The 27,557-nt window shown below is 44.7% G+C and overlaps 1 pseudogene; it reads right to left on the bottom strand.

Moving 5' to 3' along the window:
- Nucleotides 1-13: 13 nt before the first annotated feature.
- On the bottom strand, nucleotides 14-26,007 carry LOC139275676 (hyaluronan synthase 1-like; annotated as a pseudogene).
- Between the last annotated feature and the right edge of the window lie 1,550 nt (nucleotides 26,008-27,557).

The raw sequence follows: 27,557 nt of genomic DNA, 5'->3' as shown, positions 1-27,557 counted from the left end.
ACACAAAATATCTTTACACTTCAACACGGTACATGGCGGTGTTCCTTCTATACCGCTGGCAGGAACACAGACAGTAAATTGCAAACATAGCTGCCCAGTATGAAAACAAGGCCAGTAAACTGTAGAGCACGTAGTCTCTATCTGACGGCCGTTGAGCGTTGGTCCAAGAACTTTCAGTTTCTGTGAAGATGGTCTCGATCAAACCCGCAACGAGGACGAGTCCCCACACCAAGAGCGGAAACAGCGGGATGTAGTTCTTGACTCTCTCTCTGCGTCCAGATGTTCCCCAGCTGGTCTGGGTAACGGTAAAAACAGCAAAGCATTTGATTGGCAGCAGCCCACTCAGGTAAAAGGTCGGATACAGAGATATGAAGATCATCTTCAGACTTCCCTTCAGGCATGAGGCGTTAATTGCTTTGATTAATGCAAGGCCATGGAAGCTGAGGAGCACCCAGAGAATGTCCCCGAGACACCTGTGGTAGAATAGCTTGAGGATGGACAAGAAGATGAAGAATGGCAAGATCCCTATAACTACGGACTCGTACGTCATCCACAGACTGTGCTTGTGCCACCAGAGAGAACTGTAGAACCACTCCATGAACGATGACTTGGTCCAACGTATTTGTTGATTGAGCCAGCGCAGATATTGAGCTGGAGTTTCTGTGTAGCACCAAGCCTTGGGTGTATACCTGGGTGAAATAGAAATGAGTTTTTATTAACAAACCCATATTATTTCTGTATCTCACTGTTATTCCAGTGGCTCAGTTGGTAGCACACTCACCTCCGAGTCCCACTCCAGAGACTTGAGCACAAAAGTTTAGGCTGACACTCCAGTGCAGTACTGAGGGAGTGCTGCACTGTCGGAGCTGCCGTCTTTCAGATGAAACGTTAAACCAAGGCCCTATCTGCTCTCTCAAGTGGACATAAAAGATCCCATGGCACTATATCAAAGAAGAGCAGGGGAGAGATCCCTGATGTCCTGGCCAATATTTATCCCTCAATCAACATAATAAAAAAACATATTATCTGGTCATTATCACATTGCTGTTTGTGGGAGCTTGCTTGTGCGCAAATTGGCTGCTGTGTTTCCGACATTACAACAGTGACTACACTCCAGAAGTACTTCATTGGTTGTAAAGCATTGGAGATGTCCGGTGGTTGTGAAAGGCGCTCTATAAATGCAAGTCAGTCTTTTATCTGACTTTCATTTTACAACAATCAAATTTAACACACCTCTGCCATGCAACCATCCAATCATTAAAACCAAGCTGTCCCCAGACACTGAAACACCTTGGTGTCGCAGTCTCACCTCTGCAGCCATCTAACCGTTGTCTTCCTGTACATAATCCCATTGTCTCAGCTTTGATCTTCAATATGGCAATTTCCCATCACCCATCAGTCTCTGAGGACATCGATCTTCAACTATGTATGTTGTGATATTCTTGCCATAACAAGGGTGGGAGGAGGCTCTTGTGCAGCATAAACACTGGCATAAACCAGTTGTGCCTTTTATTACAGCACGCAAGCCACTGTCTCCCGAAGTCAGATTTGACTGTTCGGTGTTGGTCATTCTCCCGGATGATACCGAACTTCTTCCACGTGTGGTGCTTTGCCCCACAGTGCTCATAATTGAATGATAAATACTTGGAGGTGACTCCCTACCAGCTGTGCAGCTAAATATAGTGTCCAGTATGGTTATGAGCTATGCAGAGCAGCAGCATTTGAAAAATGTTATCTGATATCAGCCGGAGTGGTGTCTGGATTTGGGATGGGGAGGTGGTGTAGAGGTTAGTTTACTAAGTCAGGCTTCCTGCTCCGGGTTAGTAACTGGTGATGCCTGCTGAAAAGGGCATCAAATAAAGACAAGATTGGACTTGGCTATGATGCCCCTCATGTTTGAATAGTCTGCCGGCACTCACTGTCTGGGCTCATAAAGGAGAAGTATCAGCGGGCTGCTAGTACCCATGGAACTGTATCACAACAGGAAGCAGTGCCTTCCAGAGAGGAGGCGAGAAAATTAGGGAAAAGGAACCATTAAAAAAAAACTTAGAAGCGTAATGTACTTGCTTCATGGGTTCTTTGCTTAAGCATTCATAGCAACACATTGCTATTAGGAACTAGTTGGTTTATTTAACAAAGGTTTAACAATCACACTACACATTACCACAGTTCATCCACTAGGCTCACAACTGCCTGCCTCATCGTGGATCCCCTAAACCTAACTGACTGGGGTTTTATTGAGTCTTGTGAACATCACGTGACTGGCTAAGCCACTCACAATTCAACAGCTCTACAAACCTGTGAGCATACTGTTATGTATGCCATAAAGGTTCAAACTGAGTACTGTTTAACTAAGCAAGGTACGACCTTGCCTGTGCTTTATTTAGTCCCAAAGTGCCTGACTCACAAAATGGCTGGCCGTTTATACCCGAGCAGCACCATGTGCGTCCTGCTCAGTGGCCTCCAACAATGACACCATCTGGTGGCTACAAATAGCATGTACATACATGACACATACTCATATGTGCACAAGTAAAGAACATTCATGTTCTTTTTTCAAAATACCGTCAAAGAAACACATCAAACCCAGGAAAAATAACAAGCCCAGGTTTATTATCTCGGCTACTATGTAAAGCATGCAAGACACAACTGAGCAAAAAATAGATTCATCTCTTACTTGGTGGCGTAGCCCAGACTGAGCACCCTGTTAGTCAGGTGGCGATCGTCCCCATATGTGCACCGGATTCCCAGAAATCTCTGATTGTACCAGGGCTCCAGTAACTGCTGGAGCAAGTTATTCCTATACATCCCTGAAACAGATTGTCGTTGTTAGAAATGAACACAGATTATGGACGTAGTCTGGTCAAATAGTTCACTATGCTGTGATGAACAGTTCTCAAACTGGGGGTAGAAGTTAAAATTGAGGACGTTAGAAGTAAGAAAGTGAATCAGCTATGCTATCGAGGGAGACAGATAGGACAGCAAAGCAAAGCAACACTGACAGAACCCTGACAACACATCTCCCTCTTGGTTACCAATACTACAATGGTCAGTTCCCCATCTGAATTTTTCTCTCTTGTTCTTCCCAAGCTCCGATACTCTTCCTTTTCCCTGCATTCTCATTGTGCTGAAATAAAGACTCATCACACTGTCTCCTATTCTAACTCTTCCTTCCCAGGCTTCAAAACTATCAAACTCATCACCTCCCTCAGTCTTTCCTTGATATTGCAATTGACCGGCTTTTAAAACCCAACCTTGGCATCATTGCTGTGTGATGTATCTTCTCTTTGATTCTTATTCTGCCTTGGTGTGTCCTGCATAATTGGTCTATGCCCTGGAACTAAGGGCTGGATTTTCAGCTTTGATGTTTTTGGAACGATAATGGCGGCGGGGCGGGAAAGTTAGCGGACGGGAACAGTTTGCACCCCAGTAAGTAAGTTTGGGCAGCTGGGCCCTGATTCAGGAGGCTCAGCACTGTACACCTCTCTTGGGCGTTAGGATGGGAAACTCCCGAGCTAAAGAGCCGGGCCGGGAGCGCTCCGAGAGACAACTGGGGCAGGGGTAGGGGGGAATGCAAACCGTAAAAAAACCCCACAAAAACATTCCCAAAACATTGTCCATGCCGGAACACAAATCTCAAAAAAATGTAAAGGAAAACCAATCACACTTACCTTCGGAGTCCATTACTTACCTCTTACCTTACCTTTCCCAGGCGGTCACTGCGGGGCACGTTTTGCGGCGTACGGGTCGGGCCGAAGTTGAAATTCGCGCCGGTGTCGTAAACCAGAAGCGTTGCACACCGGGCACAGCTCTTCCGGGCGGTGCTGTTCATCGCCGCTGCTAAACTGGACCTGAGGATCGCTGTGGGGCGCTGGCGGCTGACCGCCCTGCCAAAACACCTCACCCCCACCACTGCTGCCGCTCCGGGGTGAAAAATGGAGCACAGAGGGCCTGAAAATCCAGCCCAATGTTTCTACAGGGTAAGGAAGGGCCATTATCTAAACCCACTATACAGGAATTGCATGTGTACCAGAGAGATCTAAAAAAACAGTTTCTTTATTTTTTTTAAACTATCTGGGATCATGACATCCTATCTTAAGATCCTGATGTGTTCACATTCCTTACCGAGAGGTCCACTGATACAGGACACACAATCAAAGTAAGACTGGCAGGCCCGTTCCACATTGAACGTGATCCAGTAATGCAGGCTGTTGAGGAAACTAACGAACGAGTCGGTGACATTGAGAATTCGCACCTCCCCTCCAACTGCTCCATAGTTTTCATTCGAATCTAAAACTTTAACCAGTTCCACAGTTGCTTGTGAGTCAAGTTTTGTGTCAGAATCACAGACCTAAAAGATACACAATCCATTGGTAAAGATGTGCAATTCATTGCTAAAGATACATATTCCATTGATAAAGATCCAGAAGAGGTAATTTTATGAGTTTTATTACAGGGAAGATGTGATTGCACTAGAGAGGACTACAGAGGAGATTTACGAGGATGTTGCCAGGACTGGAGAATTTTAGCTATAAGAAAAGATTGGATAGGCTGGGTATTTTTCTTGAAACAGAGGAGGCTGAGAGGAGACCTTATTGAGGTGTATAAAATTATGAGGGGCCTAGATAGAGTGTATAGGAAGGACCTATTTTCCTTAGCAGAGTGGTCAATAACCAGGGGGCATAAGTTTAAAGTAATTGGTAGAAGGTTTAGACAGGAGTTGAGAACCTTTTTCATTCAGAGGGTGGTGGGGGTCTGGAACTCACTGCCTGAAAGGGTGGTAGAGGCAGAAACCCTCATCACATTTAAAAAGTATTTGGACGTGCACTTGAAGTGCCATAATCTATAGGGCTACGGACGAAGAGCTGAAAGGTGGGATTACGCTGGATTGCTCTTTGTCGGCTGGCACAGAGACAATGGGCCGAATGACCTCCTGTGCCGTAAATTTCTATGAGCTCAGTTTGCTGGGACCATCACCTACTGGCAGAGACTATCTGTATTTTGGGCACTTGATGTGCATGATTTCCAATCATTGTAATGAATCATTGAAAAATCATGCTGCCCGAGTGCCCAATATGCATTGACAACAGGCCATGATCCCATGGACTCTCAAAATTTCCATTCTGATACATTAACCATATATCTACCTCTATCTGGGCAGTAGTCAGTAGGTCTGCAAAGGAACTATTAACAGGCAGAACATTAACCAGATCAGTAGTAATGGGCTATACACCTGCTGCATCTGTATACCCAGCTGCTACATCATTACAAACTGTCTTCAGACACACATAGGATAAGCTGGATGCATCAACATTTCGAGCATCATTAATTGATAGACTGTGATAACCAACCAAAAAGGCATTCAAGATGTGAAGAATACAGGGACCATGTGAGGTGTTGAATGCTGTATTGATCATCATCTAGTTATATTCTATACTAGTTCACATAGAAACATAGAAAATAGGTGCAGGAGTAGGCCATTCGGCCCATCTAGCCTGCACCGCCATTCAATGAGTTCATGGCTGAAGATGCAACTTCAGTACCCCATTCCTGCTTTCTTGCCATACCCCTTGATCCCCCTAGTAGTAAGGACTTCATCCAACTCCTTTTTGAATATATTTAGTGAATTGGCCTCAACAACTTTCTGTGGTAGAGAATTCCACAGGTTTACCACTCTCTGGGTAAAGAGGTTTCTCCTCATCTCGGTCCTAAATGGCTTACCCCTTATCCTTAGAATGTGACCCCTGGTTCTGGACTTCCCCAACATTGGGAACATTCTTCCTGCATCTAACCTGTCTGAACCCATCAAAATTTTAAACGTTTCTATGAGGTCCCCTCTCATTCTTCTGAACTCCAGTGAATACAAGCCCAGTTGATCCAGTCTTTCTTGATAGGTCAGTCCCACCATCCCGGGAATCAGTCTGGTGAACCTTCGCTGCACTCCCTCAATAGCAAGAATGTCCTTCCTCAAGTTAGGAGACCAAAACTGTACACAATACTCCAGGTGTGGCCTCACCAAGGCCCTGTACAACTGTAGCAACACCACCCTGCCCCTGTACTCAAATCCCCTCGCTATGAAGGCCAACATGCCATTTGCTTTCTTAACCGCCTGCTGTACCTGCATGCCAACCTTCAATGACTGATGTACCATGACACCCAGGTCTCGTTGCACCTCCCCTTTTCCTAATCTGTCACCATTCAGATAATAGATGGTCCCTCTGTTTTTACCACCAAAGTGGATAACCTCACATTTATCCACATTATACTTCATCTGCCATGCATTTGCCCACTCACCTAACCTATCCAAGTCACTCTGCTGCCTCATAGCATCCTCCTCGCAGCTCACACTGCCACCCAACTTAGTGTCATCCGCAAATCTGGAGATACTACATTTAATCCCTTCGTCTAAATCATTAATGTACAGTGTAAACAGCTGGGGCCCCAGCACAGAACCTTGCGATACCCCACTAGTCACTGCCTGCCATTCTGAAAAGTCCCCATTTACTCCTACTCTTTGCTTCCTGTCTGACAACCAGTTCTCAATCCATGTCAGCACATTACCCCCAATCCCATGTGCTTTAACTTTGCACATTAATCTCTTGTGTGGGACCTTGTCGAAAGCCTTCTGAAAGTCGAAATATACCACATCAACTGGTTCTCCCTTGTCCACTCTACTGGAAACATCCTCAAAAAATTCCAGAAGATTTGTCAAGCATGATTTCCCTTTCACAAATCCATGCTGACTTGAACCTATCATGTCACCTCTTTCCAAATGCGCTGCTATGACATCCTTAATAATTGATTCCATCATTTTACCCACTACTGAGGTCAGGCTGACCGGTCTATAATTCCCTATTTTCTCTCTCCCTCCTTTTTTAAAAAGTGGGGTTACATTGGCTACCCTCCACTCCATAGGAACTGATCCAGAGTCAATGGAATGTTGGAAAATGACTCAATGCATCTGCTATTTCCAAGGCCACCTCCTTAAGTACTCTGGGATGCAGTCCATCAGGCCCTGGGGATTTATCGGCCTTCAATCCCATCAATTTCCCCAACACAATTTCCCGACTAATAAGGATTTCCCTCAGTTCCTCCTCCTTACTAGACCTTCTGACCCCTTTTATATTCGGAAGGTTGTTTGTGTCCTCCTCAGTGAATACCGAACCAAAGTACTTGTTCAATTGGTCTGCCATTTCTTTGTTCCCCGTTATGACTTCCCCTGATTCTGACTGCAGGGGACCTACGTTTGTCTTTACTAACCTTTTTCTCTTTACATATCTATAGAAGCTTTTGCAGCCCGTCTTAATGTTCCCTGCAAGCTTCCTCTCGTACTCTATTTTCCCTGCCCTAATCAAACCGTTTGTCCTCCTCTGCTGAGTTCTAAATTTCTCCCAGTCCCTGGGTTCGCTGCTATTTCTGGCCAATTTGTATGCCACTTCCTTGGCTTTAATATTATCCCTGATTTCCCTTGATAGCCACGGTTGAGCCACCTTCCCTTTTTTATTTTTACGCCAGTCAGGAATGTACAATTGTTGTAGTTCATCCATGCGGTCTCTAAATGTCTGCCATTGCCCATCCACAGTCAACCCCTTAAGTATCATTCGCCAATCTATCCTAGCCAATTCACGCCTCATACCTTCAAAGTTACCCTTCTTTAAGTTCTAGACCATGGTCTCTGAATTAACTGTTTCATTCTCCATCCTAATGCAGAATTCCACCATATTATGGTCACTCTTCCCCAAGGGGCCTCGCACAATGAGATTGCTAATTAATCCTCTCTCATTACACAACACCCAGTCTAAGATGGCCTCCCCCCTAGTTGGTTCCTCGACATATTGGTCTAGAAAACCATCCCTTATGCACTCCAGGAAATCCTCCTCCACCGTATTGCTTCCAGTTTGGTTAGCCCAATCTATGTGCATATTAAAGTCACCCATTATAACTGCTGCACCTTTATTGCATGCACCCCTAATTTCCTGTTTGATGCCCTTCCCAACATCACTACTACTATTTGGAGGTCTGTACACAACTCCCACTAACGTTTTTTGCCCTCAACCTCAACAAGAAAACAAGAAAGTGAAGATCCCAAACGTTGCTGTTGGATGCCTCACAGATGTGGGGGAAAACATTGCCCCTAATATATTTAAAGAGTGGTACATGCTCAAGATAGCTGTGTTTGGTGCTACATCTGAACATTATAGCTTTTTCAAGAGAAAGCAGATAGATTGGTTTGATGAAAATTACTCCAAATTTCCCAGTTGTTAGATTGCAAGTGTGTAGCTCACAACAACTGCTTAAGGACAAAAACATGTAGATAGATATCAGGCATACGGCCCAGATGTGACTGAGACATATGAAGGAGCAGTGGTGGAAGCAGCAGGCTGTGGAAATACAAACATATGCTGACACACATAACAAGACAGTTGTTTGATATCATCAAAACAGTGTTGGTGTTCCATTCACCAAGGAAAATAGCAGATAACTCTTCTGTGACAAAAGAAGAAATGCAATGGTGAGTCAAACACATCAAGGAGACAGAGTGAGTGAGAAATCGATGAAATTCCAAAGCAACCAATTTAAAAGGGATGTATTCATGCTGTGTGTCAACCTAACAAAATCGTTCAACACAGTATTAGAAACATAGAAAATAGGTGCAGGAGCAGGCCATTCAGCCCTTCTAGCCTGCACCGCCATTCAATGAGTTATGTTTGGTTTTCCTCCTAAATATATCAGCATTGTCAAAGGGTTCCACGAAGACACGCCCATCAGAGTGATTTCAGGTGGGATCTGTTCCAAAGCTTTCCCAATGACCACTGCAGTGAAACGGAAATATTACTATCCCAAACTTTTTCATACTGTTACTGTCCCAAACCTTTTCATACTGTTCTGTTCTGGGAGTCAGATTAGTGGCCTTTATAAGAAGCGGAAAGCAATTCAAATGCAAAGTGTTCACCAAAGAACTCCTTTGGTGATTAGGGTACCCTAAAGGCTCAGTTAGAAAATTACCTCCAAGTCACCTTGGGTCACTTTACACCAGCAGTTAAAGTGCTTTGAACTAACAGGTCTAACAAAATGGGGCTGATGTTCACCCTCCTCCTGACAATTGGTTCAATAAACTTAGCATGAGAGTCAAAGACCAGCAGCTGAAGACGATCCAACAGCCCCTCCCACCACCCCCCCCCCCCCCCCCCCGCACTCGCACCCACTTTGGCTGCACGATGGCAATGTCAACAAGGAGGTTGCAAGTTGTGAGAAAGGCATTGGAAAGGTGAAGTACAGACTGTAAAGCATGACCTGGAGATCAAGCAATCTAAGCCATGTGCTTATCATTCTTCTGTATGACTATGCAACACAGACTGTCTAGTTCCAAATGGAAAAAGCTCAAAAAGTTTCACTCATCATCATTAATCTCATGTTCAGATCATGTCGGAAACACTGAAGTATTCAGACAAAGCAACATGAGGAGCATACAAACAATGGCAATGAGGTCACAGCTTCATCTGCTTATTTTTAGACACTAAGAGAATCAAGGGATATAGGGATAGGGCGAGAGAGTGGAGTTGAGGTAGATCAATCATGATCTTATTGAATGGCGGAACAAGCCTTGAGGGGCCATATGACCTACTTCTGCTCCCATTTCTTATGTTCTTATAGCAAACCTCCCTAACCTGCGACCTCTACATCCTAGAAGGACAAGGGCAGCAGGAACATGGGAACACCACCACCTCCAAGTCTCACAACAACTTGACTTGGAAATATATCAGCTGTTCCTTCATCATCACTGGGCCAAAATCCTGGACTCCTTACCTAACAGCACAGTGGAAGCACCTTCACCACACGGACTGCTGCGGTTCAAGAAGGTGCTCACCACCACCTTCTCAAGGGCAATTAGGGTTGGGCAATAAATGCTGGCCTTGCCAGCGATGCCCACATCCCTTGAATGAATAAAAGAAATGGCTTGTGAATGGATAAAATGAGGTTGCCAAAATGCATTTTCTGCAGAGATCTGTGCGCAGGTACATGTAGCCATGATGGACAACAAAAGCACTGCAATTAAATTCTGAAGACAGCGCTGAGACCAACGACTTGGGATGGCAATGCATTGTCGCAGCTTGTATTGCCAACCTCCTGACCAAAAAGGCACAATCTGGGACACCGAGTGGATAGAATGAAAATGGTGACTGTGGGACCAGCACAGATCATTGTGCAATTCCCTGGCGTGTCAATCAATTTAATTCAAGAAATTGCCTGCAATCAATGGCAAGGAGAGACAACTCTGGTAGACATCATAACAAGATGGGGCCCAAGAAACAGTCTGTTTTATGGCTTTCAGAGACCTTCTTAGACAAGCCAAGGAAATCAGTGTATGGAGAATGGCATGCTGAAGCCTGTATCTAGCATTCCTGGGTACTGCAAGCTAAGGCGATCTGCGACTCGGCTAATTTACCGTCTGCAACTAAAATTATCCCTTTGCATAGCATGTTGGGATACTTAATGAGGAAAATCAAGAAAGAAGGCTACAAGTTCCACAAATGTCTATTATTTTTCATCTGTTCCTAGACATTTCTGTCTAATAGCCAGAAGAAACTGCAGCTAAAGAGGAACTGGAACCAATATTCCAGAGACAATTATTCAGCATAATATCATTTGAGGGATAAAAACTGGAGATGCCTTTACAAACTTACAAATTTAGCAACAAGTTGATAGTCATCTTTTGGATGAGACATTAAACCGTGCCTTGTCTGTCCTCTCAGGTGGATGGAAACAATACCATGGCATTATTTCGAAGAAGAGTAGGGGAGTTTTCCCCGGTCTCCTGAGGCCAACATTTATCCCATTGCTGTTTGTGGGAGCTTGCTGTGCTGCCGCGTTTCCCACATTAAACAGTGATGACACTTCAAATGTACTTCAGTAGCTGTCATCATCATAGGCAGTACCTCGGAATCGAGGAAGACTTGCTTCCACTGCTGAAGTGAGTTCTTTGGTGGCTGAACAGTCCAATACGAGAGCCACAGACTCTGTCACAGGTGGAAAAGATAGTCGTTGAGGGAAGGGATGGGTGGGACTGGTTTGCCACACGCTCTTTCCACTGTCTGCGCTTCATTTCTGCATTCTCTCGGCGTTGAGACTCGAGGTGCTCAGCGCCTTCTCGGATGCACTTCCTCCACTTAGGGCAGTCTTGGGCCAGGGACTCCCAGGTGTCAGTGGGAATGTTGCACTTTATCAGGGAGGCTTTGAGGGTGTCCTTGTAACGTTTCCACTGCCTACCTTTGGCTCGTTTGCTGTGAAGGAGCTCCGAGTAGAGCATTTGCTTTGGGAGTCTTGTGTTTGGCATGCGGACTATGTGGCCTGCCCAGCGAAGCTGATCAAGTGTGGTCAATGCTTCAATGCTGGGGATAAGAACATAACATAAGAACATAAGAATTAGGAACAGGAGTAGGCCATCTAGCCCCTCGAGCCTGCTCCGCCTTTCAACAAGATCATGGCTGATCTGGCCGTGGACTCAGCTCCACTTACCCGCCCGCTCCCCGTAACCCTTAATTCCTTTATTGGTTAAAAATCTATTTATCTGTGATTTGAATACATTCAATGAGCTAGCCTCAACTGCTTCCTTGGGCAGAGAATTCCACAGATTCACAACTCTCTGGGAGAAGAAATTCCTTCTCGACTCGGTTTTAAATTGGCTCCCCCGTATTTTAAGGCTGTGCCCCCTAGTTCTAGTCTCCCCGACCAGTGGAAACAACCTCTCTGCCTCCATCTTGTCTATCCCTTTCATTATTTTACATTTTTCTATAAGATCACCCCTCATCCTTCTGAACTCCGACGAGTAAAGACCCAGTCTACTCAATCTATCATCATAAGGTAACCCCCTCATCTCCAGAATCAGAATCGTCTCTGTACCCCCTCCAAAGCCAGTATATCCTTCCTTAAGTAAGGTGACCAAAACTGCACGCAGTACTCCAGGTGCGGCCTCACCAATGCCCTGTACAGTTGCAGCAGGACTTCCCTGCTTTTGTACTCCATTCCTCTCGCAATGAAAGCCAACATTCCATTCGCCTTCCTGATTACCTGCTGCACCTGCAAACTAACTTTTTGGGATTCATGCACAAGGACCCCCAGGTCCCTCTGCACTGCAGCATGTTGTAATTTCTCCCCATTCAAATAATATTCCCTTTGACTGTTTTTTTTTCCAAGGTGGATGACCTCACATTTTCCAACATTGTATTCCATCTGCCAAACCTTAGCCCATTCGCTTAACCTATCTAAATCTCTTTGCAGTCTCTCTGTGTCCTCTACACAACCCGCTTTCCCACTAATCTTTGTGTCATCTGCAAATTTTGTTACACTACACTCTGTCCCCTCTTCCAGGTCATCTATGTATATTGTAAACAGTTGTGGTCCCAGCACCGATCCCTGTGGCACACCACTAACCACCGATTTCCAACCCGAAAAGGACCCATTTATCCCGACTCTCTGCTTTCTGTTCGCCAGCCAATTCTCGATCCATGCTAATACATTTCCTCTGACTCCGCGCGTACCTTTATCTTCTGCAGTAACCTTTTGTGTGGCACCTTATCGAATGCCTTTTGGGAATCTAAATACACCACATCCATCGGTACACCTCTAACCGCCATGCTCATTATATCCTCAAAGAATTCCAGTAAATTAGTTAAACATGATTTCCCCTTCATGAATCCATGTTGCGTCTACTTGATTGCACTATTCCTATCTAGATGTCCTGCTATTTCTTCCTCAATGATAGCTTCAAGCATTTTCCCCACTACAGATGTTAAACTAACCGGCCTATAGTTACCTGCCTTTTGTCTGCCCCCTTTTTTAAACAGAGGCGTTACATTAGCTGCTCTCCAATCCGCTGGTACCTCCCCAGAGTCCAGAGAATTTTGGTAGATTATAACGAATGTATCTGCTATAACTTCCGCCATCTCTTTTAATACCCTGGGATGCATTTCATCAGGACCAGGGGACTTGTCTACCTTGAGTCCCATTAGCCTGTCCAGCACTACCCCCCGAGTGATAGTGATTATCTCAAGGTCCTCCCTTCCCACATTCCTGTGACCAGCAATTTTTGGCATGGTTTTTGTGTCTTCCACTGTGAAGGCCGAAGCAAAATAATTGTTTAAGGTCTCAGCCATTTCCACATTTCCCATTATTAAATCCCCCTTCTCAACTTCTAAGGGACCAACATTTACTTTAGTCACTCTTTTCCGTTTTATATATCGTTAAAAGCTTTTACTATCTGTTTTTATGTTTTGCGCAAGTTTACTTTCGTAATCTATCTTTCCTTTCTTTATTGCTTTCTTATTAATTCTTTGCTGTCGTTTAAAATTTTCCCAATCTGCTAGTTTCCCACTAACCTTGGCCACCTTATACGCATTGGTTTTTAATTTAATACTCTCCTTTATTTCCTTGGTTATCCACGGCTAGTTATCCCTTCTCTTACCGCCAGGATGTTAGCCTGAATGAGGATGCTGAGGATGCGGATATTGGTGCGCCTGTCCTCCCAGGGGATTTGTAGAATCTTGCGGAGACATTGTTGGTGATATTTCTCCAGCAACTTTGAGATGTCTACTGTACATGGTCCATGTCTCTGAGCCATACAGGAGGGCGGGTATTACTACAACCCTGTAGACCTTGAGCTTGGTGGCAGTTTTGAGGGCCTGGTCTTCAAACACTCTTTTCCTCAGGCGGCCGAAGGCTGCAGTGGCGCATTGGAGGCGGTGTTGGATCTCGTCGTCGATGCCTGCTCTTGTTGATAGGGGGCTCCTGAGATATGGGAAGTGGTCCACGGTGTCCAGGGCCAAGCTGTGGATCTTGATGACTTGGGGGCAGTGCTGTGCGGTGAGGACAGGATGGTGGAGGACCTTTGTCTTACGGATGTTTAGCGTAAGGTCCATGCTTTCGTACACCTCAGTAAATACATCGACTATGTCCTGGAGTGCAGCCTCTGTATGTGCACAGATGCAGACGTCCGCGTACTGTAGCTCGACGACAGCGGTCGGGGTGGTCTTGGATCTGGCCTGGAGACGGCGCAGGTTGAACAGGTTCCTACTGGTTCTGTAGTTTAGTTCCACTCCAGCGGGAGCTTGTTGACTGTGAGGTGGAGCATGGCGGCGAGGAAGATTGAGAAGAGGGCTGGGACGATGACGCAGCCCTGTTTGACCCCGGTCCGGACGTGGATTGGGTCTGTGATGGATCCGTTGGTAAGGATCACGGCCTGCATGTCGTCATGGAGCAGGCGGAGGATGATGACGAACTTTTGGGGGCATCCAAAATGGAGGAGGACACTCCATAGACCCTCGTGGTTGAGTGTCAAAGGCCTTTGTAAGGTCGAAGAAGGCCACGTATAAGGGCTGGCGCTGCTCCCAGCATTTTTCCTGCAGCTGTCGCGCTGCAAAAATCACAGTGCGGATTTCGTCCTCTCCTGGGCACAACGGACATTAGCTGTAAAGTGCTTTGCGACATTCGTAGGTCATGAAAGTCATTAATAAATTGCAAGTCTTTCTTTGTAAACCTAATGAACTGTACAAATGCTTTCTTAAATCTAAAGTAATTGGAGGAATACAGTCCCATAATTATTCAGAAAAAAACCATTTCTCATTTGAGCCAGTGATTGAAATAACCATCTGAACTTTGATAAAGGACCCCACCTGAGATGTTAACCTGTCTTTGCTCTGTCAAATGCGAATGAAGGTGCTGTGCATTTTTGGCATTTTCTCTTATTTTTGTGAAGCAGCCTGTTCTAGCACAGTGCTGTTCTGAATCCACATACTACCTCACTCTAGGGTTCCATTTTTAGCTAAGTTGAAAACCAAATGCGTAGGATCAGCGAATGGAATTAAATTAGGTCTCGAGTTTCATTGTTGCTGATCAAAATTCATTGCAAAGCTCAATTCCCAATGCATCATGAGACACAGAAATAAGTAGGAAAAACAATTCTTGATGTCCAGTTTACATTTTCGAAATTTCCAGATCAAAACCGGTTTATCCTGTCCATAATGGACAGGTGGCAATGCTCCCTGTACTTCAGCCAAGCAGCAAGACAAAGGTAGCGATGGAAACATGCTGAACTATCAAGGCGTAAAATAGAAGCTGCATAATCACCAGACAGCAGGACCAGAAGGCAATTCAACTAAAAAAAAATCTGGCTAGGCAATGGGACAGAAACTAGAAACGTACTTACTGCAGCAGTTTGCAGAAAGCTTTATTTGGGCTCAATACGTGAAACTAAGCCTGAGGCTTCTTGTGTACGGGAAGACAGAATAATGAGCATTAATTGTTGCTGCAAAGCTTTGGGCTACTACATTAGTCCAGTTGCATTCCTATCACTGGCCCATCATTACATGTTCTGCTCTCTGTCTAATGGGAGGGTGTTCATTGTGTGTCTTTTCTCAAACTTCACGCAGTTATGTGCCTTTTCAGTGCCCTGATGACCTAAGGTGCATGCAGTTCTATTTCCAGATATTCAAACGTCAAATGAAGATTTTTTTTCTGTTGGCGACAAACAATGAAAACAAATAAGAAGAATTAACAGGATATCTATAGGCATACTGACCAAAAGGTCTCTGGTTTGATTCCTAATCTGTACTGAGGCCAACCATGCAGCATTAGGGGGTCTGTAATTAGCCTCAGTGTCCCAGGCTAAGGAGGGGAGGGTTAAAATCAGCCAGGGTTCTTGTTCCTGACACCCATTGAAAGGCGCGCGTGTCAAAGTCAGATGGAGACAGAATCAAGTTTAGCTGGATCTATCCCTCCTGCTCCAAATCATATAGAAACAGGCCATTCGGCCCCTCGAGTCTGTACTGCCATTCATTTAGATCATGGCTGATCTGTATCTTAACTCCATCTACCGGCTTTGGTTTCTTAACCCTTAACCCTTAATCCTTATCTCTAAAAAAAAATCTAGCAATCTCAGGTTTTACATTTTCAATTGACTCTCAGCATCAACAGCTTTTTGGGGAATTCCAGATTCCCACTGCCCTTTGTGTGAACAAGTGCTTCCTGACAACCACTGAACGGCCTGGCTCTAATTTTAAGGTTATGACCCCTTGTTCTGGACTCCCCCCACCAGAGAAAATAGTTTCTCTCAATCTATCCTATTTAATCCTTTGATCATCTTAAACACCTCAATTAGATCAACCCTTAATCTTCTAAACTCGAGGGAATACAAGCCTAGTCTATGCAATGTGGCCTCATAATTTAACCCTTTAGCCCTGGTATCATTCTAGTGAATCTCCTCCAAGGCCAATGCAATATATATTCTGCTGTTACTCACTCTCTAGGCTAACAAATAAGAACTGATGCTTGTGTGAGGTATCAGAGGACTGTCTGTAGAACCATATCCGAGTATGAGTCAATGGTTCAGTGGTATAATATTTCAGGAGCAGCAAAGTTCACTCGAACAACATTTTTCAATTGGAAAATATTCCACTAAAGGAGGAAAAGCATCAGATGGGGGTGGGGGTGTCTTTGATCAAACAAAAAATAATTAAAAAGCCCAAATCTTACGCCCAGAATTTTTATGTTGGATAAAGTTTGGTGCTTCGTCAAAAATATAACTTTAGGCTTGTAACTTTCTACCTTTTCAGACCGAGACTTTTGTTATCCAATTGTATAGACAAAGTACAGATCAATAATTTAGGGAACTAGAGGGGCACATAGGATCAGGACCTTATTTACTTTAAAAAGAATTGTGTTACTAGCACCAATTTTCTTCATTTTTCCTAACTTGCCTTCTTTCCTACGAGGCCTGTGACTTTTTCTTGTGTGGTTATTGTGGAACTCGTCACTAGAGGGTGTGCCTGAGCAGGTCAGAACCACACACTCCATCATTCTCCCAGTGCGAAACCTCTGCAGCACCTGCATACAGCACCTTCTCCTTGGTATCTCAGCCAAGATTGGGATGGGCTGTCCCTTTCTGTCAACTTTGAAGCTGGTACTTTCAGCGTCTAGGCCAACAGGTGGTGCAACCGTTATGTTAATGGTCTAGTGGTCCAGAGGTCTGGACTAACTAATCTAGAGACCATCACTTCTAATCCAGCAGTTTGAGAACTTGAACTGTTTAATAATCTCGGGAATAATAAAGCTGGTATCAGTAAAAGTGACCAGGAAGTGGTTGGGATTGTTGTAAAAACCCAACTGGCTCACTAACATTTTTCAGGGAAGAGGACCTGCTGTCCTTACCCGGTTTGGCCTATATGTGACTCCAGCCCCACACCAACATGGTTGATTCTTAACTGCCCTCTGAAATGGCCCAGCAAGCTGCTCAGTTGCATCAAACTGCTACAGCAATTCAAGAAGAAGGTGGCCCACCAGCTTCTCAAGACAACCACGATGGGCAAAAAATGCCAGCCTTGCCAGTGACACCTACATTCCGAGAATGAATTTAAAAAACTATGCTTCAGAGCTCTCTGGGGAAGTGAAGAAGATTGATTCATGACCACTGGGGCTAATGGGAACTGCAAAGTAGGAACATTGAATCGTGAGTGGGTCAGATGGAAACTTTAAAGCTCAACTTCCAGTTTCAGAGTGCTGAAGCAAGAGGTATTTGTTCAATGCAGAAGATAGATTTACACCAGTGAAAAGGCTAAATGAAAGACAAAGGATTGTCGCGCTGGTCATACCTGAATGTAATCCACCGAGTCTCTGATAGCTTTGAAGGCTGTGTACATTACTTCTCTCTTTCCTCCCCATTTCTGCATGATGCATACACAACGTTTGGTCTGAATTAGTGACTCTACCTCAAACTTCTCTGGATTTCCAATACATGCCTCTCCATAAAACAGATTGACAGGGTCCCTGTACAGCCCTTTGTTGTCATCCTCCGCTGTATTCCGAATGACTCTATTGAAATTTCTGGCGTGATAGTTGCCCTCCCACACATACGTCCCAATATCTTCCTTGCAGAAAACCTCCTTGAACATGTCCATCATGTATTGGTCTTCTTTTGAGTTCCCATCAATGACCATGATAATTCTCAACTTGTGAATTGGGTACTCAATGTTCTTCACAGAGTTAAGGCACTGTGCCAGATATGAAGGGTCTTCCTGGTAAGCAGATATGATTATGGCTACCGATTTGTTGCTGCTGCATTGCAGGATGTTATCATCTGTCCTGCCACTCTTGAACAGGGAAAAGATTGTTTGAAGGAAGAGGTGAACAATGACCAGAGGGCTACAAATACCAAGCGAAATAAGCTTATATCCATCAAGAGGAGTTGGAATCCTGCTATATATGCCCAAGACATACCAAAAGTGATCAACAGGGCAAAGGACATGGTATAAGTTCTACGAGCTATTAAAACCAGAGTGTCTTTTTTAACCATGGCTGGAAAGATCAAAGTCGAACAATTCTCAGTTGACTGTGGAATGAAAGAGACACAAAAACAAAAATATGTTAACATGCATCAGTATTTTGATTCTAATACTCTACACTTCTACCTATCCATTATTCTCCATATAATAACAACAGTACCTTGCATTTATACAACCCCTCAACATAGAAAAATATCTCAAAGCTCTTCACCGAGGCATACTTTAAAAAAAAAAATGCTGGACCAAAGAATGAGATATTAGGAAGAGTGACCAAAACACTTTGTCAGCCATGGGTATTAAGGAGGGTGTTAAAGGATGAGAAGGAGATGGAGAGTTATCAGGGATGAAGGGAGGGAATTCCAGAGGGTGGGGCTTAGACAGCTGAAGGCAGAGTCACTAACGGTAGGATAAAGGGAGGGGTGAATGCAGAAGAGACTGGAGTCCGAGGAATGAAGATTTTGGGGAGCAGGTGATGTAGGGCTGGAAGTGATTAGAGCTAGGGAGTGGTGAGGCCATGGAGGAATTAAACATGAGAATTTTAATTTTGAAGCACTGGGAGACCGGGAGCCAATGTAGATCAGTGAGGATAGTGGTGCTGGGTAAGTGGGACTTGTACAGTGTCGGATATGAGCAGCAGAGTTTTGGATGAACTGAAGTTTATGGAGGCTGCAGGATGAGTGGTTGGTCAGAAGTGCATTGGAATAGTTGAGCCTGCAGGTAACATAGAAACATAGAAAATAGGTGCAGGAGTAGGCCATTCGGCCCTTCGAGCCTGCACCACCATTCAATAAGATCATGGCTGATCATTCCCTCAGTACCCCTTTCCTGCTTTCTCTCCATACTCCATGATCCCTTTAGCCGTAAGGACCATATCTAACTCTCTTTTGAATATATCCAATGAACTGGCATCAACAACTTTCTGGGGCAGGGAATTCCACAGGTTAACAACTCTCTGAGTGAAGAAGTTTCTCCTCATCTCAGTCCTAAATGGTCTACCCCTTATCCTAAGACTGTGTCCCCTGGTTCTGGACTTCCCCAACATCGGGAACATTCTTCCTGCATCTAACCTGTCCAGTCCCGTCAGAATCTTATATGTTTCTATGAGATCCCCTCTCATCCTTCTAAACTCCAGTGTATAAAGGCCCAATTGATCCAGTCTTTCCTCATATGTCAGTCCAGCCATCCCTGGAATCAGTCTGGTGAACCTTCGCTGCACTCCCTCAATAGCAAGTACGGCCTTCCTCAGATTAGGAGACCAAAACTGAACACAATATTCCAGGTGAGGTCTCACCAAGGCCCTGTACAATTGCAGTAAGACCTCCCTGCTCCTATACTCAAATCCCCTAGCTATGAAGGCCAACATACCATTTGTCTTCTTCATCGCCTGCTGTACCTGCATGCCAACTTTCAATGACTGATGAACCATGACACCCAGGTCTCGTTGCACCTCCCCTTTTCCTAATCTGTCGCCATTCAGATAATATTCTGCCTTCGTGTTTTTGCCCCCAAAGTGGATAACCTCACATTATACTGCATCTGCCATGCATTTGCCCACTCACCTAACCTGTCCAAGTCACCCTGCAGCCTCTTAGCGTCCTCCTCACAGCTCACAGCGCCACCCAGTTTCGTGTCATCTGCAAACTTGGAGATATTACACTCAATTCCTTCATATAAATCATTAATGTATATTGTAAAGAGCTGAGGTCCCAGCACTGAGCCCTGCGGCACCCCACTAGTCACTGCTTTCCATTCTGAAAAGGACCCGTTTATCCCAACTCTCTGCTTCCTGTCTGCCGACCAGTTCTCTATCCACGTCAGTACATTACCCCCAATACCACGTGCTTTGATTTTGCACACCAATATCTTGTGTGGGACCTGTTATGTATTGATGTGTGTATCGTCCTGGTACCTTAAATGTAATGTCAGCACCATGCTACACCACAGAGGGCGTTGTGGTGGGAAACCTGGAAGTACCTGCAACAGGCACTATAAAAGGCTGACCACCACACTCGAGAGGCACTCTGGAGCTGAACAATAAAGGACAAAGGTCACAGCAGTTAGATTTACACCATGTGGAGTCAGTGATTTGTGTGCTACGTTCACCACAGGACCTTGTCAAAAGCCTTTTGAAAGTCCAACTACACCACATCCACTGGTTCTCCTTTGTCCACTCTGCTAGTTACATCCTCAAAAAATTCTAGAAGATTCGTCAAGTATGATTTCCCTTTCATAAATCCACGCCGACTTGGACCGATCCTGTCACTGCTTTCCAAATGCGCTGCTATTTCATTCTTAACAAAGGTATGGAACGAGGGTTTCAGCAGCAGATGGGCTGAGAATAGACAGAGGCGAGTGATGTTAGAGGTGAAGGTAGGCTGACTTTGTGATCGAGAGGATATAAGGTCAGAAGTTCAGCTCAGGGTTGATAGAACACTGAGTTTGCAAACAATCTAATTTAGTCTGAGACAGTGGCCAGGGACGGATGGAGCTACAGAGTTTGTGGCTGAGGCTGAAGACAATGGCTTCGGTCTTCCCAATGTTTAATGAGGAAATTGCAGTTCATCCAAGAGTAGATGTTGGATAAGCAGTCTGACACCCGAGAGGGAAATGGAGGGGTCAAGAGAGGTGGATGCAGAGATAGAGCTAGACGTCATCTGTGTACATGTGGAAATAGACTTTTGTATTCTACAGTTGATTTTGCCAAGGAACTGTATGTAGATGAGGAAGAGGAGAGGATCAAGGATGTACACTTGGGGATACTCGGTAGAAAAGCACTCGCTACAATTGTACAGGCAAGAGTGGAAGGAAGGGAGTGCAGTCCTACCCAACTGTACATTGGAGGAGGGGTTGCAGGAGAATGATGTGGTTGACTGCGTCAAAGCCTGTACAGAGATCAATGAGAATGAGGATGCATCGTGTATCACAGTCACAGGGTGTATTATTGGTACTATAGGAGGGTGGAAAATTGCATGGAGGATTCAAACTAGAGAATTGCAGGAGAGAAGAGCATGTATCTTAGAGAGGAAGGGGAGGTTAGAGATGGGGTTATAGTTTGCAAGACAGAAGAGTTGAGGATAGATTTTTTTTTGAAGGGAGTCTACATCTTAGGTTTCAAGAAGGAAAGAGGAAATTTCCACCTGCCCTTCACCAATTTCACCCCAAGGCCATTTTCAATACAGTGGACTGTGATTGTGAGAACATTGGTCTCACTAAAGCATCCCCAAATTTAAAAATAACTGGTCTCCTTTAACCATCTGCAATGTTTTCTCCAGATGTTGACTGGGGTACAGGCTCCATAAACACCAGCAGCCATCCAACATCTCATCTAAGTGACCATTCGTGATGTGTGATCCTGGTCAGTGAAGGGGGGCTTCTCACATGGGAGGAAGCAGCATAGCCAAGTCCTTTCCTGTTTTTCACACACACTCACCAGCAGGAGTTCCTGGGCTACCCACATTTAAAAAATAATTGTTTCAATTATTGCGGAATTAAGTCTCAAAGATTTACCTCACTTCAATTAATTCATGGGATGTTGGCATCGCTGGCATTTATTAAGCATTCCTAGTTGCCCCGATACACATGTTTGGCTTACCTGGCCACTTCAGAGGGCAGTTAAGAGTCAGCCACGTATAGGCCAGATCAGGTAAGGTTGTCAAGTTATCTTCCTTAAAAGGAAGGGCACTCGTCCTTCAATGTCACGAACCAGTTGTGTTTTTACGACAGCACGACAACTTCACTGTCACTTGTATGGATACCAGCTTTGTATTTAGACCGAATTCAAATTCTCAAACCGCCCTGTTGTGATTTACATAGGATTACATTGGCTATACAGCACAGAAACAGGCCAGTCAGCCCCACCAGTCCATGCCGGCTTTTATGCTCCACTCAAGCCTCCTCCTATCTTTCCTCATCTAACTTTAAGCATAACCCTCTATTCCCTTCTCCCTCATATACTTATCTAACTGCCCCTTAAATGCACCTATACTATTCACTTCAACCACTTCTGTGATTAGGGAGTTCCACATTCTCACCATTCTCTGGGTAAAGAAGTTTCTCCTGAATTCCCTATTTGATTTCTTGTTGACTACCTTATATTGATGGGCTCCAGTTTTGCTCTTCCCCACAAGTTGAAACACTCTGGGCTAGAAGTTGCCACAGATAGGGGGCTAGAACCTTCCAGAACCAGGACTTTCTGCACTCGGCCCGGAAATCCCACCCCCAATGCCGAATTGGGCCGTACACCCCTCAAAGGAACCGGAGTGCTGTCCAGGTAGCGCAGCGCTGGTGATGCTAACGCGCTACAACGCCCCTCTCCTTCCATTAAAGGGGAACACTCTGCAGGCCCTTTGGTGGCCACCACTGGACCATGATCAACCGGGCCAGCAGCCCGGCATCCAAAACGGAGTGGCAGGCTGCACAATGGTGGCCCGGTCGGTGCGAGGGCAGTCATTGTCGGGCCGACCAACAAATAAAGATGGCGGCCCGGGGCGCTAAAGGCCTCCCCTTTAAGGGGCGTATGGGCAGTGGATGTCTGCCAGCTTCGCGGCCCAGGGGGCAATTTCCCCCGCGGGGTGGAAAGGGGTCAGGGTGGCGAGGGGTCGTGCACACGGCGATGACATCATCGCCGGTTGCACACTAGCCTGGGGCACTAATTGCGGAGTGCTACCGGGACAGCACCCTTCCCCAAACCTCCAGGGCAATTTAGCAGGAGGTGGTAGCTCCCCCCTCCCTCAGGCAAAAACGCCGTTGTGCCCCACACCCTGAGGTGGTGATAACGGGGCTATAAAAAGAGGCAATTTCGCCCCCTCTCTTTGTATCTACTCTATCAAAACCTTTCATAATTTCAAAGACCTCTATTAGGTCACCTCTCATCCCTCTTTTCAACCTTTCCTGATGAGTTGAAATCCTATGTTCTGCAGGATTATTAATCCTGGCCTCTTGATACCAGTCCTGTAACATACCCACACCCACCTCCAACTTCTAGCCCAGAGTGTTTCCACTTGTGGGGAAGAGCAAAACTGGAGCCCATCAATATAAGATAGTCAACAAGAAATCAAATAGGGAATTCAGGAGAAACTTCTTTACCCAGAGAATGGTGAGAATGTGGAACTCCCTAATCACAGAAGTGGTTGAAGTGAATAGTATAGGTGCATTTAAGGGGTAGTTAGATAAGTATATGAGGGAGACGGGAATAGAGGGTTATGCTTAAAGTTAGATGAGGAAAGATAGGAGGAGGCTTGAGTTACCCGCATTGGGTAACATTGGGTTACCCGCAGGTGAAGTTTAGCAGGTGTGTGTTAACCTGGACAGTACTTGCTAGAAAGAGAATGTAGCATATATATACACACACACACACACACACACACAAAATTTCCATCCTTTTTAAAAAAATGAGATACAAGGACCTATGTAAGGAATTAAACATTTTCAAATTAATCTCAATAATCTAATCTTATAGAATAATTCAAACGAATTATTGTAACAAACAATAGTAAATATATTTTTACACTTAATGAAATTATATACAGATATAACAGAAAACATGAACATCACTTTTTGTAAAAAAAAAAGCAGTTTAGTAATGACTGCCAGTTGTTAGGATTAGTTTGATGGCCATCTCTGGGCAGAGCCTTGAACCCCAGGGTTTTTTGGTGTTACCTCCAGTTTTTGCTCCGACTGCTCCTCGTGCGCACTCCCGACAGTGACCGTTGCAAGCGCGCGCCCGCGCCCGAATCTCGCTCCCGAATGAATCAAAGCGCGGCCGCGCGCGGGGGTTGGGACACAGCCCAATCTGTGGGATTGTCAGCAGGACAAATACTGAACTAACACTGAAATATTAATGTGTGTTGAACATTGCCTTTCCTTTTTTTTTTATAAATGTTATGAACTTCAACAGTTTAGGCCACTTTAACCTATGTTGGAGAGGTTTTGGGGAGTGGGAGGGAGTGAGGCAGCTGAACCCAGTATCCCCAGAACTTCTCAACAAACATGACTGGATGGCCATCTCCAGAGGGAGCCCTGGTTAATTCCCGCTCCGCCTCCCTTCTTGACAAAGGGGCAAAGCGATCAATTGCATGTCCCTCCCACTGTCCTGGCCAACATCACAATAAGAAAGACTTGCATTTATATAGCGCCTTTAACGACCACTGGACCGCTCCAGGTGTTTTACAGCCAATTAAGTACTGTTGCAATGTGGGAAACGTGGCAGCCAGTTTGCGTACAGCAAGCTCCCACACACAGCAATGTGATAATGAACAGATTATCTGTTTTTGTTATGTTGACTGAGGGATAAATATTGGCCCTGGACACCAGGGAGAACGCCCCTGCTCTTTTTCGAAATAGTGCCATGGGATCTTTTACATCCACCCAAGGCCTCGGTTTAACGCTTCATCTCGGCATTACACTGGAGTGTCAGCCGAGATTTCTGTGCTCAAGCCCCTGGAGACATGAACCCACAAGCCTCCTGACTCAGAGGCGAGTGTGCTGCCCACTGAGCCACAGCTGACAATGGTAAAGGGGCAAGGAGACCAATTGCAATATTCCTTCCACTGTCCAGACCAACATCAGACTAGGGATTCAACCTTGGGTTTTCTTGTGTATCTGAGTGCCATATCCAGCTGTCTATTTACTCACAGAATTATCAGTAGAAATTTATTGCTACCAAATATCTGAAGCTAAGTCAGCAGTGGCTCACTGGATCAGAAGGTCATAGGTTCAAGTCTCACTCCAGAGACTTGAGCCCATAATCTAGGCCGACACTTCCCAGTGCAGTACTGAGGGACTGCTGCACTGTCAGAGATGCTATCTTTTGGATGAGATGTTAAACCGAGGGCCTGTCTGCCCTTTCATGTGGACGTAAAAGATTCCACGGCACTATTCGAGAAGAGCAGGGGAGTTCTCCCCGGTGTCCTGGACCAACATTTATCTCTGAACCAACGCCACCGAAACAAATTCTCTGATCATTTAACTTGTTGTTTATGGGAGCTTGCTGTGCGCAATTTGGCTGCCATGTTTTCCTACATTAGAACTGTGACTACACTTCAAAAGTACTTCATTGCTTGTAAATGGAATCATAGAATAGGATAGTACAGCACAGGAGGCCATTCGGCCCATCGAGTCTGTGCTGACAAAAAGACTGAAAAGCAAAAGGTCCAGAGAAAAGACTAAAAATAAAATAATTTCTTGGACTAAATCATTATTTCTAAGAATAAAATAACACTCCGGTGTTCATGTTACATCTCATATATTAGTATAATTTATGCATCAATTTGCATTTGAAATAAAAGTTCTATACAAGAACAATAGCATAACTGAACACGCTTTGGTACAATGATAAAGCCAATACTTCAGGCCTTAAATATCTAATGCATACTTGACTGGGTGTAGAAAAACCAAGCATCGTTTTAACTGCACATCAGACTCTTGCTCTACAGGCTCACCTTGAATTGGTTCAATGCTGCCTTCTTACGTTCAGTGCATCAGTTATCAAATTTTCATGACCTCACCATTTCCAAGTTCATCATACAGCAGGTTCACCCCAAGTCAGCCCATTGTACAGGCATCTGGCTCGCACTGTGAACATGTAGTTGTGGCCAAAGTTCAGATTGTAAATCTTGAAGCTGTTTTCCGTTGTATTCCCAAGACATACCATCATGTTGGTCACATGATCAAACATGTGGATCTCATAACCCTGAGGCCGTGAAATGCAAGTCTTTCTTTCTTCGTAGTGCTACTTACTGGTGGGGATGTGGGGTGGGGGGGTTAAAGAAGGAGTCAAGGACTAGCACCAATAATTGTGATCAGTATTATCATAAGGCTTAATGTATTGGTATTAATGGTCTAGGGAAAAAATTTAAAGGTTGTGCGATACACTTCCTATGTGCGGCTCTTTATTCACACCCTTAAATTACTCCCACCACCAGCACCGGTGATAGACATGTTTCCACCAGTAATTCATTCTAGTGCTGCCCGGCTCACAGTCCTCCCAGGATGTAACTCAAGTTTGGAAGGACACAATCTCTAACTGCCCTACTGGGTGCTATCCAAGCGGTCAGTGTGAAACTTGCTGACGCCCACCATTACGTTTTAATGAACATCAAAATCACGAGGAGTCTGTACAGAGTAGATAGAGAGAAACTCTTCACATTGGCAGAAGGGTCGAGAACCAGAGGACACAGATTTAAGGTGGTTGGCAGAAGGACCAAAGGCGCCATGAGGAGAAACGTTTTTACGCAGCGAGTGGTTAGGATCTGGAGTGCACTGCCTGAAAGGGTGGTGGAGGCAGACTCAATCATCACTTTCAAAAAGGGAGTTGGATAAGTACCTGAAGGAAAAAAAAATGCAGGGCTACAGGGAAAGGACAGGGAAGTGGGGCTAGCTGAAGTGTTCTTGCAGAGAGCAGGCATGGACTCGACGGGCCGAATGGCCTCCTTCTGCGCTGTGACCATTCTGTGATTCTATGAAATCCCAGTGACAACACAGCCAGATTCTCACCCCATTATTAATTCCTTGGATGTGCAGTGATTCCCAATAAGTATACGCTCAAACCAAGTAAACAATTAAACTGACGTGAAAATATACGCAGAGATTAAATAGCGATATTTAACGCTAATAAAACATTTATTTGGCAACATAATTTACACAGTAGGAAGCGGTAAATAATTGTCGAGGCAGTCGTTTGTAACAAAAAAATTGCACATTCTTGAGAAACACACTTTTGAATACATAAAAATGGAACAATAATTTAAATACATAAAGCATTTGTTTGAAGAACAAGAGACTTGACATTTGAATTGAGGCCTGCCTGTTAGAGCTGCAAACAAATTATTACTCAATAACATGCCAAAAACTAGCTTCCCCCCCAGCCGTATAATCACAAAAGCGCCAGGCTTTTTAATACAGTGTGTGTGTATATATGTATATATATATACCAAATTCTTCATTAATTTATTTATTGTCTGCTTATGTATATTGCCTACAATCAGGAAAATGTAGGCACACCAAGGACCAAGACATAATCAGGATCAACTCACTGTCAAGACACACAATTTCGATACAGAACTAATGTGGAAAATATATGGTGTAAGGTTTATAATATTGAAGAGGAAATGCAACATAGTGTTTGACTGGAATTACACTTGTGCCGGAAATGCTGTTGACAAGGTTTCAAATTTATCTTGGAGCCAAGGAAACAAATTAAAATGGGCTTTTTTTTTTCCAACTTCT

Source organism: Pristiophorus japonicus, chromosome 11, assembly GCF_044704955.1.
Source record: "Pristiophorus japonicus isolate sPriJap1 chromosome 11, sPriJap1.hap1, whole genome shotgun sequence".
NCBI classification, from domain to species: Eukaryota; Metazoa; Chordata; class Chondrichthyes; family Pristiophoridae; genus Pristiophorus; species Pristiophorus japonicus.
The sequence above is the reverse complement of the archived record's forward strand: the minus strand, read 5'-3'. Positions and strand labels throughout refer to the sequence as shown.